The 17,209-nt window shown below is 39.5% G+C and overlaps 1 protein-coding gene across 8 annotated transcripts in view; it reads right to left on the bottom strand.

Moving 5' to 3' along the window:
• Nucleotides 1-17,209, bottom strand: part of PAK5 (p21 (RAC1) activated kinase 5) — a 321,116-nt gene that overhangs the window by 154,849 nt on the left and 149,058 nt on the right. For all 8 annotated transcript variants that reach the window (XM_086701691.1, XM_086701692.1, XM_086701693.1 and 5 more), the window contains one exon: nucleotides 12,339-12,486. The gene's annotated coding sequence lies outside the window, so the exon portion shown is untranslated. The remainder of the gene's footprint in view (nucleotides 1-12,338; nucleotides 12,487-17,209) is intronic.

The raw sequence follows: 17,209 nt of genomic DNA, 5'->3' as shown, positions 1-17,209 counted from the left end.
TACAGAGATTCTAAGTTGCTTTATGTTTTGAGCATCACGTATTGATAAAACTAAAACTTTCCATTAGGAGCAACACCTTTAGAATACAAGCGGGAGCATCAGCCCCAGGCTGTAGTTGCACAGCACCCTTCTCTGCATTCCCTGTGCTCCAACCAGCTCTCAGGCTCTCACATTTCGTGCCATATTAGCAACAGGCTGCAACAAGCAACCTGGAATACAGTCTTGACTGTGTCACCAGAAGCCCCTCCTGGCTTAAGGGCTCAGTGTGTGTTTCCACTTCTTCAGTTACTCCTTGAGTTCCTACCAACTCCCTCCTTGGCCCACTTTCCAACCAAAAGGTCAGATGCTGGACAAAACAGGCTGGGAGTGCTTTCAGGCCATTCTCAATTGCTTCCTTCTGGGACTGCACCTACCGGTCCTGGGGCATGGGAAACAATCTGTGTGGCAACACAAATTTCTAGTAGCAGAGGAAGACCGGGGTGCATATTTTCTCCCCTTAAGTCTATTTCTTAGGAAATTTTAAGGCAACATTAAGCTTGTGAGTGAAGGGAGCATGGTTATTCTATTCGCTGTATTTTTTTTTAAGTGTGCAGAGATTAGGATGCTGCAAGAGAAGATATACCAGTAATGCCCCCAAAGTGCCATTCCTTCAAGTTTAGTTGGTTTTATAGAAAACTCCAAATGTCTATGATAACCGAAGAACTCATACTATACAGGTGGAGATCCTGGAAAAACCATCACACCACATGGGGAAGCAGATGGCCTTCACCTCTATACACGTGTATTCGCCATGGAGACATCTTGGGTTGGAGGACAATGGGAAGAATTAGCCTGCAAGCACCTGGTCTGCAAACGCATGGGCAAACAGGGCTACTTGAAAACCTACTTCATATTATTCAGCAGTCATCCCTGAATGCATCCTTGAAGCTGCAAGACCAGAAGGTTAATGCAATGCACGAACCACAGCTGCTCATTTACTTATTTACTTTTATTGCACATAGAAAGCAGACATTTCAATTGTTTGCAGCCATAAAACCACTGCTTGGATGAGACAGACATCACGACCACCCTACAAGGCTCCTGTGTGTCCTTTAGAGTTCTATCACCATGAAGTAGTTTTTTGAGTTCTAACACTATAGATGTGTTTTACCTGTTCTTGAACTCTGTATAAATGGAATCAATCACACATACATCTTTTTTTTGTGTGTCCAGCTTCTTTTGATCAACATAGTATCTTTAAGATTCATCCATGTTATTGTGTTTACCAGTAGTATGTTCTTTTTACTGTTGTGCACTATTACACTGAATGACTAAATCAAGATTTATCATTCTTCTATTGTTGAACATTTGGACTCTTTCCAGTTCTGGACTATTATGGTAGATTGGCTTTACACTAATTTTCCTTGCATACAAACCTAGGTGGGCTGTTGCTGAGTCATAGTGTAGCTTTGTTGAAATTCTGAGTTGTTTCCATTCTTCCATGTTACAGACATACAGGATCTCTGCGTGTGTAGGGTATGTGTAACTTTAGTTGATGCAGTATCCACTAGGATTTCAGTTTTGCCGAAGGGGGGAAAAACAAGCAAGATAACAAGCAAGCAAAAGCAAAATAAATGATAGGAGAGTTATTTTCTTTGGCACAAAATAATCAAACTGCCATGCAGATAGGCTTTACTTTATGAAACTGGTCAATTTTAAGCTATGTGTTGTTTATTTGAACTTGTCTGCAGGCTACCTTCCATTTGTAGGTTGCCTACAAACATGTTTTTTTTTCCCCTTGCATAATCAGATTCTTTGTTGTTAGCATGTTTTTGTTTTTAGTAAACCAGTCCTCAAAAATTGGGAGATTTCTTACCAGAAAATTCCAGCTTTCAAGCTTCTCCTAAAAAAGCTGGAATATCTGGTAGACCTGAGTCCCCATTCCCATAGGCCACTAACAGAGTAAAGTAGGTTCCATTGCACACATGCCCTTGTTTGCACAGCACCCACCACCACCACCTGTTTCTTACACTGCTTGGTCTCTAAAGGCATGAGAACGTCTACCCTATGACCTGACAGTCAAGTTCACTCACACTTTTCTCACTTAGAGTACATCCTTGGAAATTCCAAGGATGAGAGTGTTCTGGAGAGTTAAAATTTTGTCTTTTCACATGTCAAGCTTTGAAATGTGTGGAAATCTTTCCAGAAAGTACAATATACTAACCCGCTTCCAAAAAATGGCTGAAATAAGAGGGACAGCTCAGAGAATGCTGAATCTGTGTGTCAAATGCAGCACAGGGAATATGGAGAGGAGAACAAGCTGGGCTGGTTTCTTCTGATGGAGAGAAACTTTACTCAGGATATATGCCCACAGGCCCAGGCTTCTGATCAACATCTGTTAACCATGTGAGCAGGATGTTTGACAACAGATGAGAAAACCAGCCCCTCTGATCCATTCAATTAAATACTTCCTGGACCAGACTCAATTCCATTATGATGAGTGCATTGGGCTGCATTCATATATTTTCCTGGTGCCAAAGATATTACTAGGGAGCCAATGTTATCTCATTTTGGCAGTATGCGTTCTAGATAATCTGAAGATTCCTTGTGCTAAACTACAAACATATCCTGGATACGTTTTTAAAAATGATAAGTTTTGCTAGGCTCACTAGACAGTAAAGGAAATATCTGGCCACCCCCACCCTGCCAAAATGAAGGACGGAAAAAAGAAATAAGAGAACTTATAGAAAGATCTGGAGACCAACTCTCGGTCCCTTTGCAGAGCAAGGCAGGGCAGTCACACCTCCAAGACAGAATCTAGAATGGAACTTGAGAAAAGGAACAGAGGAAGCAAAGCAATACTCTCCCCAGGAAAACATCCCCATTGAGGCCCTAAGGATTCCCACATATTAACATTAGTAATCAAATATCCCAATCACATGAAGAAAAATGCCAGCAAGAATAACAGTTAACAAAATGACTAGTTTTCTGCATCCTTTGTACTTCATCTACAGATTGAGCAGCTAAATACAAAATAACTATGTCTAGGGGTGCCTGAGTGGCACAGTTAAGCATCCAACTTTGGCTCAAGTCATGATCTTGTGGTTTATGAGTTTAAGCCCCATGTTGGGTTCTGTGCTGACAGCTCAGAGCCTGGAGCCTGCTTTGGATTCTGTGTCCCCCTCTCTCTCTTCCCCTCACCCGCTTGTGCTCTCTCTCTCAAAAATAAATAAAAGCATTTAAAAAAAACCCATAAAATAACTATGTCTAAAAATGTAAAAACAGTTGAAAATGGAAGACGAGCACAAGCTGACATAGTATCTTTGCCATCTATAAACTCAGACGTGGAAACTTGGTAAGGGACCATGATATTCCATGATTTATAAGCTCTTGACTTTTTTTCCCCGATTATCCAGATTCTGCAACATCCCCATCAGCTGTCCAATTATTTTGTCCCAAAGACTTCCATGCTGTCTTGGCCACTGTCAGATCCCAGTGGTTCAAGGCACCCTGACTGGCATTTTAATTGTGCTCCCCTATGGCAGTTGGGTCCACATTCCACTAACAGTAAGTGTAGCTACTGAGCTCTGCTATTCTGAGTCCCATCATCTCAGTGATATTAGCAAGCTCAGCTCCTAGTGAGTATCTCCAAACATCAATCCAAGCAACAGATGGCAGCCTTTACAGAGCTTCTCAAAGAGGCCAACCCTCATCTCCAGAGAGTACCTTATTGTCTTTGTGAAGGGAGTACCCTCTGGGCCCTCTTGGTCAGTTAGGAAAACAGTCAAGTGATAGATTCCCATACAGTACCTAAAACTGTAAGCATTCCTTTTCTGTGAGCCATCTGATCCTTTATCAAGGCTCTATGAAAGAAACTGCAATTTCCTCCTCATTTGCTATAAGCCATCATAGCATAAAGACTTCAAAACACCATCCTAAGAAAACTGTCAGGGCCAACTTCAATCTTTTGTCTTTGACAAAAGTTTAATTTGAGTTATGTGTGAGGCCCCCATATTAATAAATCCTCACTGTTCCAGCTTCCATGTGGGTTTCCCCTTCCCCTTCCCGGATATACTCAAGGTCGGCACCCACGAAGGTTTCCTTAGTTTTGATGGCACCTGTTACCCAGGTACTTCAATTTTTCAGTGAGTGGGCTCTTTGTTCCCAAAGGGCTAACACTCCTTCTGCTGACACTATACTCATCGTCACCTTGCAGCAATGAGGAGTGGCTGAGAAAGATCTTAAGGAGAATGACGATAGTCTTATGAGGAACCTCCTTTAGGTAAAATACTAGGCTGTTCTTTGTCAAGGGAGAAGGGATTGCTCCTGTCTTCTGAGATAGTTTAGGGGTATTTAAATGTTCAAGGTTGTCAAGCTCATCCACCCCAATGACCTCATCCCATCTCAGCATCCTTGTCAGGGCCCTGAGTTTGAAACAGGAGACCCTAAAAAGCTATGTGGTCTCCTCTTAAGCTCTGCCAAACTTACAGTCAGATCCTGGGCTAAATTTCATCAGTCTGCCCTACAATGGCTGGAAAGAAGTCTCCTTGAAAGCTGCTGCAGATGCCCTCTTTCAGAGCATGCATTAAGTTGGCAATTAACCACCCTCAGCCTAACAATCTCTTTCTGCAGGTCAAAAGTAGACATGCTGCTGAACAATCCATGTAACCATCATGGCCCTACGAGTTACTGTGTGCTGTAAGCTGCTAAATCTCCCTCCATATCAATGTTATCTCCATTTACTACAGGTGAAAGCTCAAATAATTGTGCTGCTGCCCCATACCAGAGTTCATTATCATTCCAATTTCCCACAAAACAAATGTGAGCCCTATTGCTTTCAGACAGGTCAGTAATACAATTCCAAAATCCAATTCACAGGGTATCCTTTCTACAACCACTTACTTTAGCTTAGTTTCCCTAGGAAACTGACCTGAGACAAGTATTAAGTGCTAATGCTTTAATTGGAATATGAAATCCCAAGGTAGGAAAAAGAGAAAGGAAATGGGGCAAGGAAGGATAGGAAGAGGACAAGGTAATAGGTTACTAGTCTGGCCACTGCATTACCAGGAACTGTGAAAAAGCACAGGCAGTAGCCCAGCAAAGGCATCCTTGAAGTGACGTGGAGTCCCTTTAAACATGCTGTACAGAGACATATGCCCTGGAATAGGCCATCAGAGAGAGAAATTGAGAGGGAATTTAACTGCCTTGCTTCCTCTTCTCTTCCACAGGAGCAAGCTGCTAAGATCCAGGTCAGTGGTTGTCTGCCAGGTATAATTTTGTCCCCTAGGGCGACATCTGACTAGATATTTTTGTGTGTGTGTGTCTAGAGATTTTTGTTGTTGTCACAGCTAGAAGGAACTATTGGCATTAAGTGGGTAGAGGCCAAGGAAAGTGCTAAACACATAATAATGCCCAGAAGGTTCCCTACAACAACAATTATGAAGTCCAAAATGTTATTAGCCCTTCTGTTGACAAACCCTATACTAGGTGATGGTAAAGCCAAGAAAATCCAAAGAAGTGCCTAAGAATGTATTTGGCAAAACTTCCCAGCAGAAAGACAAAAAATGTGGAAGACATTTCACAGAAAAGAAAATACAAATGGAGAAGAAAACATGAAAAGATATTGAACCTCATTAGTAATGAGAGAACTCAAATCATGATATCATTTTACATATCAAATCATTTTATGATATCATTTATGATATCATTTTATCATTGTACATATGATATCATTTTATCAACTGATTGGCAAAAATTCAGATATCCACAACACCAAGCACGGGTAATTCTCATTTACTGCTAGTTGGGAACAAATCTTTAGGAAAGAGTTTAGTACTATGTTGTAAAGTTGAACACATACATATTTAGGTGACTGCTTATGCCAATTTGTCTGAGACTGTTCTGGTTTTAGCACTGAAAATCCTGTATCCTGGGAAAGCACCCAGTTCCAGGCAACCTGGGATAGTTGGTTTCCTATATATCATGTATTCTATCATGCTATCTATGCAGATAGCCTTGAAAAACTTGCACACACACTAGGAGACATATAAAAAATTATTACAGTATCATTTCTTCTAGTACCAAATGCAGAATAAACAGAAGAATAAATTGTGATATATTTACAGGATGTAATATTACTTAGCTGTGAAAACGAACTACAGTTACATGTAACAACATGGATGAATCTTAGAAATGTTCAACACAATGAGCATATCTTTAGACTATGAGTACAAAATCATTATAAAGCTCAAAAGGAAGCAAAAATTAATAATATATTAAACAGGAATATATTCATGTTTGGGCCAATTTTTTAAGCCAAAACAATGGTAAATGGTTTATGCAAATTTGGGACAGTGCTTCCCAAGGAAAAATTACTAATTAGTAGGTCCCCACAGAGTGTTCATGGGATTCTGTATCTTTGCTGTCAGCTTTAACTATATCATTTGTTGTTTATTTTACTTTTTAAAAAATTAATCCTTATCTTAGTGTTTAGAAATAGGTAGCTAACAATCACCAACATATTGGCAAGACAACAATGAATCGAATACATTCCACAAACCAAAAAGGGTGGGTATTTTGGCCCTGGGATCCCCATTCAAGGGTCTGACCAGCATTTATTTCCATAGCCTAGTTCCCATCCTGCCTCCAAGAAGCTGGTGATGCTATCTAATATCAGCCTGTTAAGGCTCACACTAAAATTTGCTGCACCTGGTGGCTTGGATGAGCACCACACTAAAACACAGGCCCAGCGGAAAAACAAAAGTCACTCGGGAAAATTATAGAATAAGGCTTCTATTTAATTTACACAATTCAGTCTCAAAGTGAAAAATCCATGAACTGAAAATTACCATTTCACACACACATCTCAATGGAACCATACATGGAAAAATCTCTTTATAAATACATCCCTGATGTCAATGGGGCCCAGCTGCCTCACAGAAACCTACCCCAGAAACCTGTCCTTGTGAGAGTCTGGAGCCTTGGTATTTCAGTTTAGGACCATAATCCCAAAATCATTTATTTCAGGCATACTTTATTCTGTGGGTTTCCACAAAAACCCACTGACCATGCTTAGCATGCTGTGGAAGGTGCATGTCAGAAAGAGTTTCTATCATGTAATCTACATCATTGCATTACCTCCCTGAAGCCACAAGATACATACACTGAGTCACATGCATTCACGCCTATTCTCAACCTCATCTTTTTCTCCAAGCATCCACCAAGGTATTTCCTCCCTCCCTGCCTCCTTTTTTGAAATAAATATCAATCCTACAGATCATTTCCTAAGAGAAAATCTTATAATTTTTAACCATATTGCTACAGCAATCTGGGTATCCACCCATCCATCCACTTATTAACCTTTGCTCCTCTTCCTATTTACTTAACATTTTTTTCTTAAACATATTATTCTTCCTGCAACTCAATTTTTATTTTCTAAATTTGGGTACACTTACATACTTCTAACCTTAATGCTGCTCTCTCTCATGGTGCTTGCTTCTTTCCCAGAGCTATATGCCTTCATTATGGGGCTCTGGGTGTCTTTGAACACCTGCTATCCTCCTTGCCTTCAATTCACTTCTTACTTTATTTGGCTGGGGAACACCTAGTCACCCTGTAAGCTTTAATCCAGATGTTTCTCTTCTTGGTAGATCTACCACCCCCCACCCCCACTTCCTGTGTCAATGCCCTTTTGCCATGTGACCTTGAAGCTCCTCTTACCAAGAGGTAGAGTCTATTTTTACATCTGGCTGGTCCTGTGATTTAATTTGGTCTATATGATGCAGCAGAAGTGACTGTTCTGAGCTGAGGCCTCAAGAAGCCTTGCACACTTTCATTCACTCTCAAACTTTCCTTAGCCACCATAGGAATAAGTCCAGGCTAACTGCTGGAGAACTGAGTTGATCGAGCTACAGTCAATCCATTACCAGATATGTGAGGGGAAGCTTCTTTGACTAGCCAACTCTCAGCCAATATTAGCTGCAGATGAATGAGTGGACCTACCTAAGATCAGCTAAACCTGGCCCACATCAGACCTTCTCAACCCACCCACAGATTCAGAGTCAATAATACATGCTTACTGTTTTCAGCCATAAGTTGTGGGGTTACTTCTTATGCAGCAAGAACTGATGCCCTCCTTCTTATTCCTACTTAATAGCAGATAATACCCTTTCATTATGGCTCTTATTACACTACATGTTTTCTTGTCTTTCTCTTCCTGCTCTCCTTGACAAGGGCATTTTTTTTTTGTATCACCAAATCTAAATAGCTCCTGCCAACTTTCAAATAAATGGGTGTCAAAAAAAATTATTAATTAGTTAATTAAGAATTACATTAATGATGCCCAAGGGATGGTGTTGAAGGCAAACCAGAATCTGAACCCCAGATATATTTCCTATATGTCTTACTCCAGAGAATTTGGTTAAATTTGTTCAACCTTACTGCTCATCTTTTTTTTAATTTTCTTTTAATGTTTATTTATTTTTGAGACAGAGAGAGACAGAGCATGAACAGGGGAGGGGCAGAGAGAGAGAGGGAGACACAGAATCTGAAGCAGGCTCCAGGCTCTGAGCTGTCAGCACAGAGCCCGATGTGGGGCTCGAACTCACGGACTGTGAGATCATGACCTGAGCCAAAGTCGGATGCTTAACAGACTGAGCCACCCAGGCACCCCATACATGCTCATCTTTAAATGGAAGACTAGCATAAATATATATGCTTCAGTACTGTAGTGATAAAATATATATTTCTCCTCCCCTGTACCCGGCACTGAGTGACTGTTCAACAAATAAGAATTAAATGATGAAATGCATGTAATGCATTTAATATAGTACATGGCTTAGTACTTGATAAATGACAGCTCTACTAATATTATTATGAGCATCACTGTTGTCACTTCTTATATAGAAACTGTCAGGGCTCCATCCATATCCTCTTGGAATTCATCATTTCTGTGCATGCTGATCTGATGGTGGCCTCCAACGGGCAAACACCTGAGATTCTTTGCCTGAGGCTTCCTCGGGCTGCTGGAGTCCCTTTGGCCCACATCTATGGCAGGCCACAGTGGCCAGGGAGTTCCATTCAGGGGAGCAATCTTCCATCAAGGCAGATGGCAGAAGGTGCTATATGTCCTGATTCCCTTGCCCTTGATTAGGATAAACCCAAGGTTTGTCCTATACTATATCCCAGAATTGCCTAACGGGATCACCCTCCTCTTGGTCACAGTAATTATAATGTTCTTTTCCTGTTTTCCTTCTCTTCCCCATCTCACATCCCCACTTTCCTACAAAGGTATACTGGCATCACCTTCCAAATAAATACCAGTATCCATTTTTTGTCTATTTGATTCCAGGGAAATCAACCTAAATCAGCTACTATTCTTTCTGTTTTATTTCATCTTTACTGATTTAGAATACAATTACTTTTTCCATGAAGCTCTGACTTGCATTTGAAAGCCTACCCTTTTAATGATCTCCCCTGCTAATCTAGTCCAGTGGATGACCAATCACAGAATGAGTATACCCTTAGGTAAAACCTAAAAACATTTATGTTTTCTTGGGTGTTTTTGTCATGGTCCAACTCTCTGAGTACATGAGGATAGGGTTAACTTTCAATTGATCTTGGGTAGTTCTGTGCTTATGTTGAAGGGTACCTGGAACCATGGTATTGATTCTTGCCCAAGACAGAAGTGAAATGTAATAGCTAGTGATTTATAACGTGCGGTTAGAAGTCCGAAACTCCCCCAAAGGCATATGGTACCAGCCTGTCTATGCTGTTTATTGAAACTGTATGGATTGATGGTTTACACCTGTTTACCTGTTCACAAAGTCTGCTTTTAGCTTCCTGAGCTGTGGGGTCTAAAATACTTCTCAGTACACTTGATCCTTGGCTCCTGAGACCAAGGTATCACACTCGTATCTTGATGGTTCATGATCTGAAGACTAAGATGTGTGATGGAGTAAGGACTCAGAGCTGCACCTAGAAGTCTTGGTTTCTTCTAATGCTTGCTGTGTTTTCTTTCTCCTGCTGTACCCTTTCCTTTGTTTCATTAGAGCCTTACATGTGTATACCTTGTGGAATCTCAACAATCTTTTCAATTACCTGACACTGTATAACTACTGTACTGGACCTGTTTTCTGATAACCAAAGTCTTTTGAGAAGGGTTTGGGGTGGAGAAAGGAAGGGTTCCCACAGCGCCCAATTTTAGAGCCACTTCACAGAGTTACTACTAGTACTGGAAAGCAGCACCCTGTACTTTGCCGAAGTGCTTACAATACTGTTTGAGTCACCCTGAAAATTCTTCTGAACACAGACTTTGAGGTTGGCCCATTCTCCAATAGTGGCTGTTGGCTTCTTGAAATCTTAGACCTATCCACCAAGGTCATTGCACAATTCCTATCCTCTCTTCCCCTCCTCTGTGACTTTGCTTATGGTTACTCACTCCAAGACATAGAGCCCTCACAATCCATTAGGTTGTCTAGTGAACACTGCTTAAATCCACATATTCTTGTCTTTGTGGAACACCAAGGTTAAGTTGTATTTTAGTTTTTGCTTCAATATTCCATTTAGGAGTAATCCAGTATGGAAGTTATACTCTTGAAGTCATGCTTGAGTGACTCAAGCCACTAGTCCTTAAAAAATGCATAGGTTTCTTATCTAGAAGGACACCCATCACACAGGCAACCTCTACGTGATGGGAGTAACAATGTTATGAGAAGTCAGAAACCCTGATGGAAGCAGGAGAGAAGTTGCACAAGCATCTGGAAGGCTCACAACTCCAAGTGTTATGAGATAACCTGCCTAGAACTTGAGCTTTCAGGGCGGAACTTTATTTCTTTCTCACAACTTGACATCAGCCCCCTCTAAGTTCAGAAGCACACCACAAACATACACATCATATGCTGCTCTTTGTTAATGTGAAAAAAAAATACCATTTGACTGTTATATATTAAAACACAAATGAACAACATACTCTTCATATGGAACTTAGAATTATGTCCGGGGATTCATAAATAACATTGGCGATCATCTAATTTAATCTTGCTGAAGCAGACCCCAAATATATTTTAAATCCATTTATCCCCAATGCCATGTCCCTAAACCAATTCATCATCATCTCTTGCCTAGGTGACGGCACCCAGTTTTCCACTGTCACTGAGCCCCCACCCCTTAGCTAAATATACTAGAAAGGCCTTTTAAAACTATAATATAAGCTCGCTTCTCTGCTAGTAACTCTCCAATAACTTCTACCTCCACTGGAGTTAAATCCAGGCAACTTTCTATATCTTAAAGGTTCTCCAACTTCATCTCCTACCTCATGCTTCTCCAAATCCCTTCTCCAAGTGATTTAGGTCTGCTTTCTGAGCCTCAAACACATATGTCCAGATCCTGGTTCATGGCACTGAAAGGTTTTCTCTCCAAACCTTCACTCAGCTGGCTCTTTCCCATCATTCTACTCTCAAGCCAAGATTCTCTGAGTGGTCTTCTCTGACACTCAAACTAAAGTAGCCCCTCAATCACCCTGCATCTCACTCACTACCCTATTCACCATGTTTGCAGACATGATTAACAGCTGTTGGTTTCCTGTGCATTTACTTACTTATCTCCTCCAGCCAAAATGTCAGTTCCTTCAAGGCCATACCCTTGTTTTCTGTTTACTACCACATTCCTTGTGTCTAGAAGAGTTTGCAGATATATAGAAGCCACCCAATGGATATTAGTTTAATAAACATTCTCCTCTGTTTTTTTTTTTTTTACCATTCCATATTTTTACTGAAATGCACTTGACATAGAACATTAATCGCAGGTATACCACACAATTTGGTATTTGTATCTACTGCAAAATGATCCCTGAAATAAGTCTAGTTAACATCCCTCACCCCCACAGTTATAATTTTTTTTCTTGTGATGGGAACTTTTAATATCTACTCTGTTAGCAACTTTCAAATATACAACACAGTATTGTTAACTATGGTCACCATGCTGCACATTACATCCCCATAACTTACTGGCTTATTTTGGAAGTTTGTACCTCTTGACCACCTTCACCATTTCACTGACTGTCCACCTGCTTCCTCACCTCTAGCAACCAGCAATGTGTTCTCTGTAACCTTTAGTTCAGATTTAGACAAAATTTTTGTAGATTCCACATATAAGTGAGATCGTGTGGTATTTGTCTTTCTCCATGTGACTTATTTTACTTAGCATAATGTTCTCAAGGTCCACCCACATTGTCTCAAATGGCAAGACTTCCCCTTTTTATGGCTGAATAGTATTCTGTTGTGTGTATGTATGGGTGTGTGTATAAATGATTTAAAATAAAATTTAAAAATGCAAAATCGTACCACAATTCATTCCCCTACCTTTTTATGATGGCTGTGGATGAATCAGATTCCAGAGGAGTTTGGCTATTTCTGTTCTGCAACTTTTTGTTGGATTTCTTCAGTGTTCTTCATTTTTCTTCAGTGTTCATTTTGGCAAGAGGTGGAAGCATTTCGCCACAGTGTATTTCTGTAACAACATGGTACCAACATGCATCAGGAACCCACCAACATTATGCTCTGTTTAAAAATAAACACACACCTCACTTACTTCACATTCCCCTACATGCTGCACATCCTTTCTCTACTGCTTCAATCATTTCTGAGGCATGCGGCCGCTGACCTGTTATTCCCTGGACCCCCCGGAAGTGTCAGGCTCCCCCTTAGCACCTCTCCTGCATCTGTCATAGCACTTTTCCAAATCGGTCCCCTGTGAGTCCAGCTCTCCAACAGATGGTGAGCCCAACGGAGGCAGGAACTGTTCCCATGGTCCCTGAATCTCTGGGACTGAGCCCACTAACTGGTAATTGCACATGTTTAGTGCAGAGATCCTCATTATCTGCAGCAGTCACATTCTATAAGGCAGCCGCAAACACCAGGTTAGTGAATGCTGACCCACTGCTCCTCCAGGAAATCCAAGACTAGGTTTCTCCAAGTCTCTGACGCTAACGTACTCATCTCTGCTCACCAATCAACCGATACATAACCTTGTTTGATAGTTTCAGGTGTGTTTCTGTTTAAAGACACATTTCATATGTATTGTTGATTCATCAATGGTCAACTTAGCCAATAGCACCAGAACTCATGTCTGAATGAAGACAACCGAAGACATATTATTTTTTCCATACAGCACATCACACTGAGGAGTACTAGACAGCACTTTAGCACTATGCTGGGGGGCCGTTTCACACAGCAAAACCACCAACAAAAGCACAGAATTGCCAAAACATGTGAGGTGGTGAAGTTGCAAATACAAAATCTATGAATAATGAAGACTATGTACACACTGGCTAATTCAAAGTTATATGTATATCTGTAAGTTCCTAGTCTTGCTTATGGTCCAGCACAGCACTGCCACTGAAATAATAAACACTAATGGTAGGATACAAAGGAACTAAATACAGATTTCATAAGCTTCATGAAAGATCCAAAAATTGAAAGCAGTTATTCTCTCCTATCCTATTAAAAAGACAAATTCCAGGTCCTAGTTCTTTTCTTCTTCCTGATATTAATCACTGCTCATCCAATTTTCAGACAAGTCCAAAGAAAACGTCCCTGAAAATAATTATAGGTTGACAGTCTACCCTATCCATTATGGGACAACCCAAACTGTTTCCAGAAGATGGCTCCATTTTTCTCCTTGAATAGTAAGAAATACCTGCTTTTATTTCATTACATGCATCAGTTAACTGTAGGTACACAATGTACACACTTAGTATGCTTGTATTTTCTGTAAAAATGCCAGTACTTTATGATCTAAAAAATGGAGGGAGCACACTTTAAGTATCTACTTTCCTGTGCATTCAAAAAAATGTTTAAGATTTCCTTAGGAATACAGATTTATGTTTTAAAGTTGTTGCAAGGATTTTCCAATTAAGTTTACTTCTTAATATTTAAAACTGGTTAAATTTAAACTTGATTTATTTGTAGTTCATGGAAAGCAATTTGTTGGTAAAATCATCATCTTAAAAGCATGCCCTATGTTTTAAACTACGATTGCTAAGATCAGAACTTCCTAAAAATGAATGTCTTGCATAGATAATGAAAAATCCTAGATAGTTCTGAAAGCTCAGTTGTTGCACGCTTTAATTTTTTTTAACACGCTTTTAATTTAGTTCAAAATCAGTTAAAATATAAGTAGACATAATTTCCTTTTAAAGTCTGGTGATTTTCTCTTCATATATTTCAGAGTAGCAAAAAAATAAGTCACCATGTCAGGAAATGCAATTTCAAGCCTGATATAGCCATATGGGTCTGTCATATAACAGTAATATATTACAGAGAAATATATTGATCCAGAAAAGTTAAGCAAAATAAATGCATGTTTTATTCCTTATTAGTACCATTATATTGCATTTTCTATATAATTAACCAATATGGTGGCTGTACGTTTATTTTGTAAGAATTGGCATGATTTTTAATTTTCTATTTACACTACAAATAACCAAATTTAAAAAGTCAGATGCCATAAATTTAATATGTGCCTAGAGTATCACTAAAACTCTCCTCTCAAATTGTTTTTTCTTTAAACATGCAGCTACGAAACCTTTACCTATACATCTCTGTAGAGCCATATTGCCACTCGCTATTGACCTAGAAAAGGCACTCTGAATGCTCAGTAGACTATGTTCGGATAACAGCTATCCCACTCTGAACCTGCTGATAATGTACCTCTTACTATGAGGTACTGATGCCAATTAAATTTATTTGCAACCTTTGAAGAGGAAGGGCTTGACTTTGGAACCAACAGACTTGCTCCAGTGTGAACTAGCTGCACAGTTTGGGCCAATTCATCATTGCTCAAGTTTATTTATCATCTGACAAATGGAGATGGACACAATCTTCCGCAACACAGAGGGGTCCTTGGGGTAAAGTGAACATGTCCTATGTAAATTACCCAGCCAATCGTGAAGAGTAAAGAATGTTAGTTCTGGTTTTTAGGAAGTACAAAACCAACCCAAGTAGCATTTCGGACAACTAAATTTAGCTCTTAAAACCAAAAATCAGTGAATAATTTGCAAAAGAAACAATCAAAGGAAAATTTAGAGTTTACCCACATTTTTTCTTACCAGCAAAATAAGCATCTCTATATGTGTCTGTTATAAAAATAGAGATCTACCCAAAGGAGAGTAACTAAGTTTTTATCCATAAGTCTAAGCTAAGCCATTTTGTACATTTCATTTCCATGGATTCTCTGGTAAACTGGCCCCTCAATATTGGACTCCTTCACCATCAGATCAAATAAAAAAGCTTCACTACAAATGGCACCTGACTCAGAAATGGATATATTATTGAGCTCACTGGCCAATTACTAAAAAACTCTATTTTACGTAAAACATAAAAACAGAACAAAGATTTGCTATCAACTCTGTTAGTACAAATACTTCTAGCCCTGCACACGTTTTTCTTCTCTCATTCAAGAATAAGAGCACTTATGCAGATCATTTTAAGGTGGTTTAGACCCAGGGAGGAAATAGGCCCATCAGCCTTGCAATCTAAGAATATTTGCTGCATTATTCACCCTTTTATCCACTTCTCCTGGTACCCAGAAATTTGAGTTTGTGAATTGCAGATTTTTTTTCCTTCTTCCTCTCTCAAAGAGAAAAGGCTATGACCTTATCCTCATTAATAGTGAGTTCTGAGCAAATGAAGTCCAGCAGATTATGAAATCATGAAAGATGCTAAATACCATCAGGTCAAAGTCTTCCAACAACTCCAAGACATTGGGGTAAGAGGAGAAAAATAAATGGATTTTATGAAGAAAACCTGTAATTTATTTCTTAACCTTTTTTTGACTATGATAGAATCTTTCCAAAACAAATTAATATAGATCATCCTTCTTGAAAATATACCTTCATCACTGTGCCATTTTATAACAGCCTTTTCTTTATGTCTACTTTATGATGTGGATAATTCTACACTTTCAACTAGATGTAGCACTCCTCATCCAATTGGAAAACTCTAGATACACAAAAGGATCTCATTACTGGGTTTGACAGTGCAAAAGCCAAGCAGAAAACAAGCTGGCAGAGACAGTTTAATATAAACCTTCTCTGAGGACTTGAAAACAACATTAAATTTGTTTTCTGCTCCTCATCTGCTCCTTTGTGATCTTTGTCTCTCTATATAATAAAATATTTATACCAGAGCTCAGCAGCCCTTCCTCTTTCTTCACTGTTGGAATAAGGTGTGTTCCGTTCCCTGGGAGCAAACAAACAGAAACACTAAAAATCTGAATACATAACTCTGGGGGAGAAGAGAACCCCATACACTGAAAAACAGATTTTCTTTCATTCAAAGCAAGGTAACTGACATAGGGAACTGCATTTTTGCAGTAATTATTTATGCACCTGTCAAGTGTGCCAAATCCTCTCTAGGGAAACTTTTAGGGGGCCTATAGAACTATTTGCTGTCGTTGGATTTCCTCTAATGTGGATGGAACACTATTTTGGTTTTTCTTCTCAGGGAATAATGAACCTCGATTTTCTAAAACCAATCTCATCTCTTCCTGCAGGAAAATATCCTGTTCAAAAGTCTGGCCTCTATGAAACCTTTCCCCTGAGACGATGGAAGCTTTGAGCTTCACAGGACTGAACTGAACTGTAGGTGGTATTCTCATGTTAACGCTCCTTTCATTTGCAAGAGCAGTTTCCTTGTTGGCTTTTATTTTAGGAGTAACTATTCTTTAGGCTAAAATCTGAGTAAACAATTAAGTTTGGATATATTAGTTTTCCAGTTGAATAGAAAAGGCACTTTGAATTTTTATTTGGGAGATACCCCGAGTTCTAGCTCCTCTGATAAGTACTTGCTTTTCAAGCTTGATTGACTAAATCATTCTGTATCAGGGCTGCCTTATCTCAAATGACTGGTAATGCCACACACACACTTACACATCTTTGAAACGGTTAAATGCAATGCTGTAGGTGCAAGACCTTTAGATACTCTGAAGTACTATACAACATTAGAAGAGTTATTTTAATTCCTATGTGTTTCAGTTATATAATCTGATACAGAAAAGATAACAGCTCAAAATTTGCTGATAACATCTCTGAAATATGAGGATTCTCTAACTTCCACTTCCACAGATCTGCACCTGGCCAAGCTGATGCTCCTGAGCTTAGATTTTCTGAGATAATGAAATGGGGGCGATAGTGGGGTATATATATATATATAGAGAGAGAGAATGGGCCAAC

Source organism: Puma concolor, chromosome A3 (assembly GCF_028749965.1).
Source record: "Puma concolor isolate L17-30 chromosome A3, mPumCon1.1.hap2, whole genome shotgun sequence".
NCBI lineage: Eukaryota > Metazoa > Chordata > Mammalia > Carnivora > Felidae > Puma > Puma concolor.
Note: the sequence above shows the minus strand (reverse complement) of the source record. Positions and strands in the feature narration are given on the sequence as shown.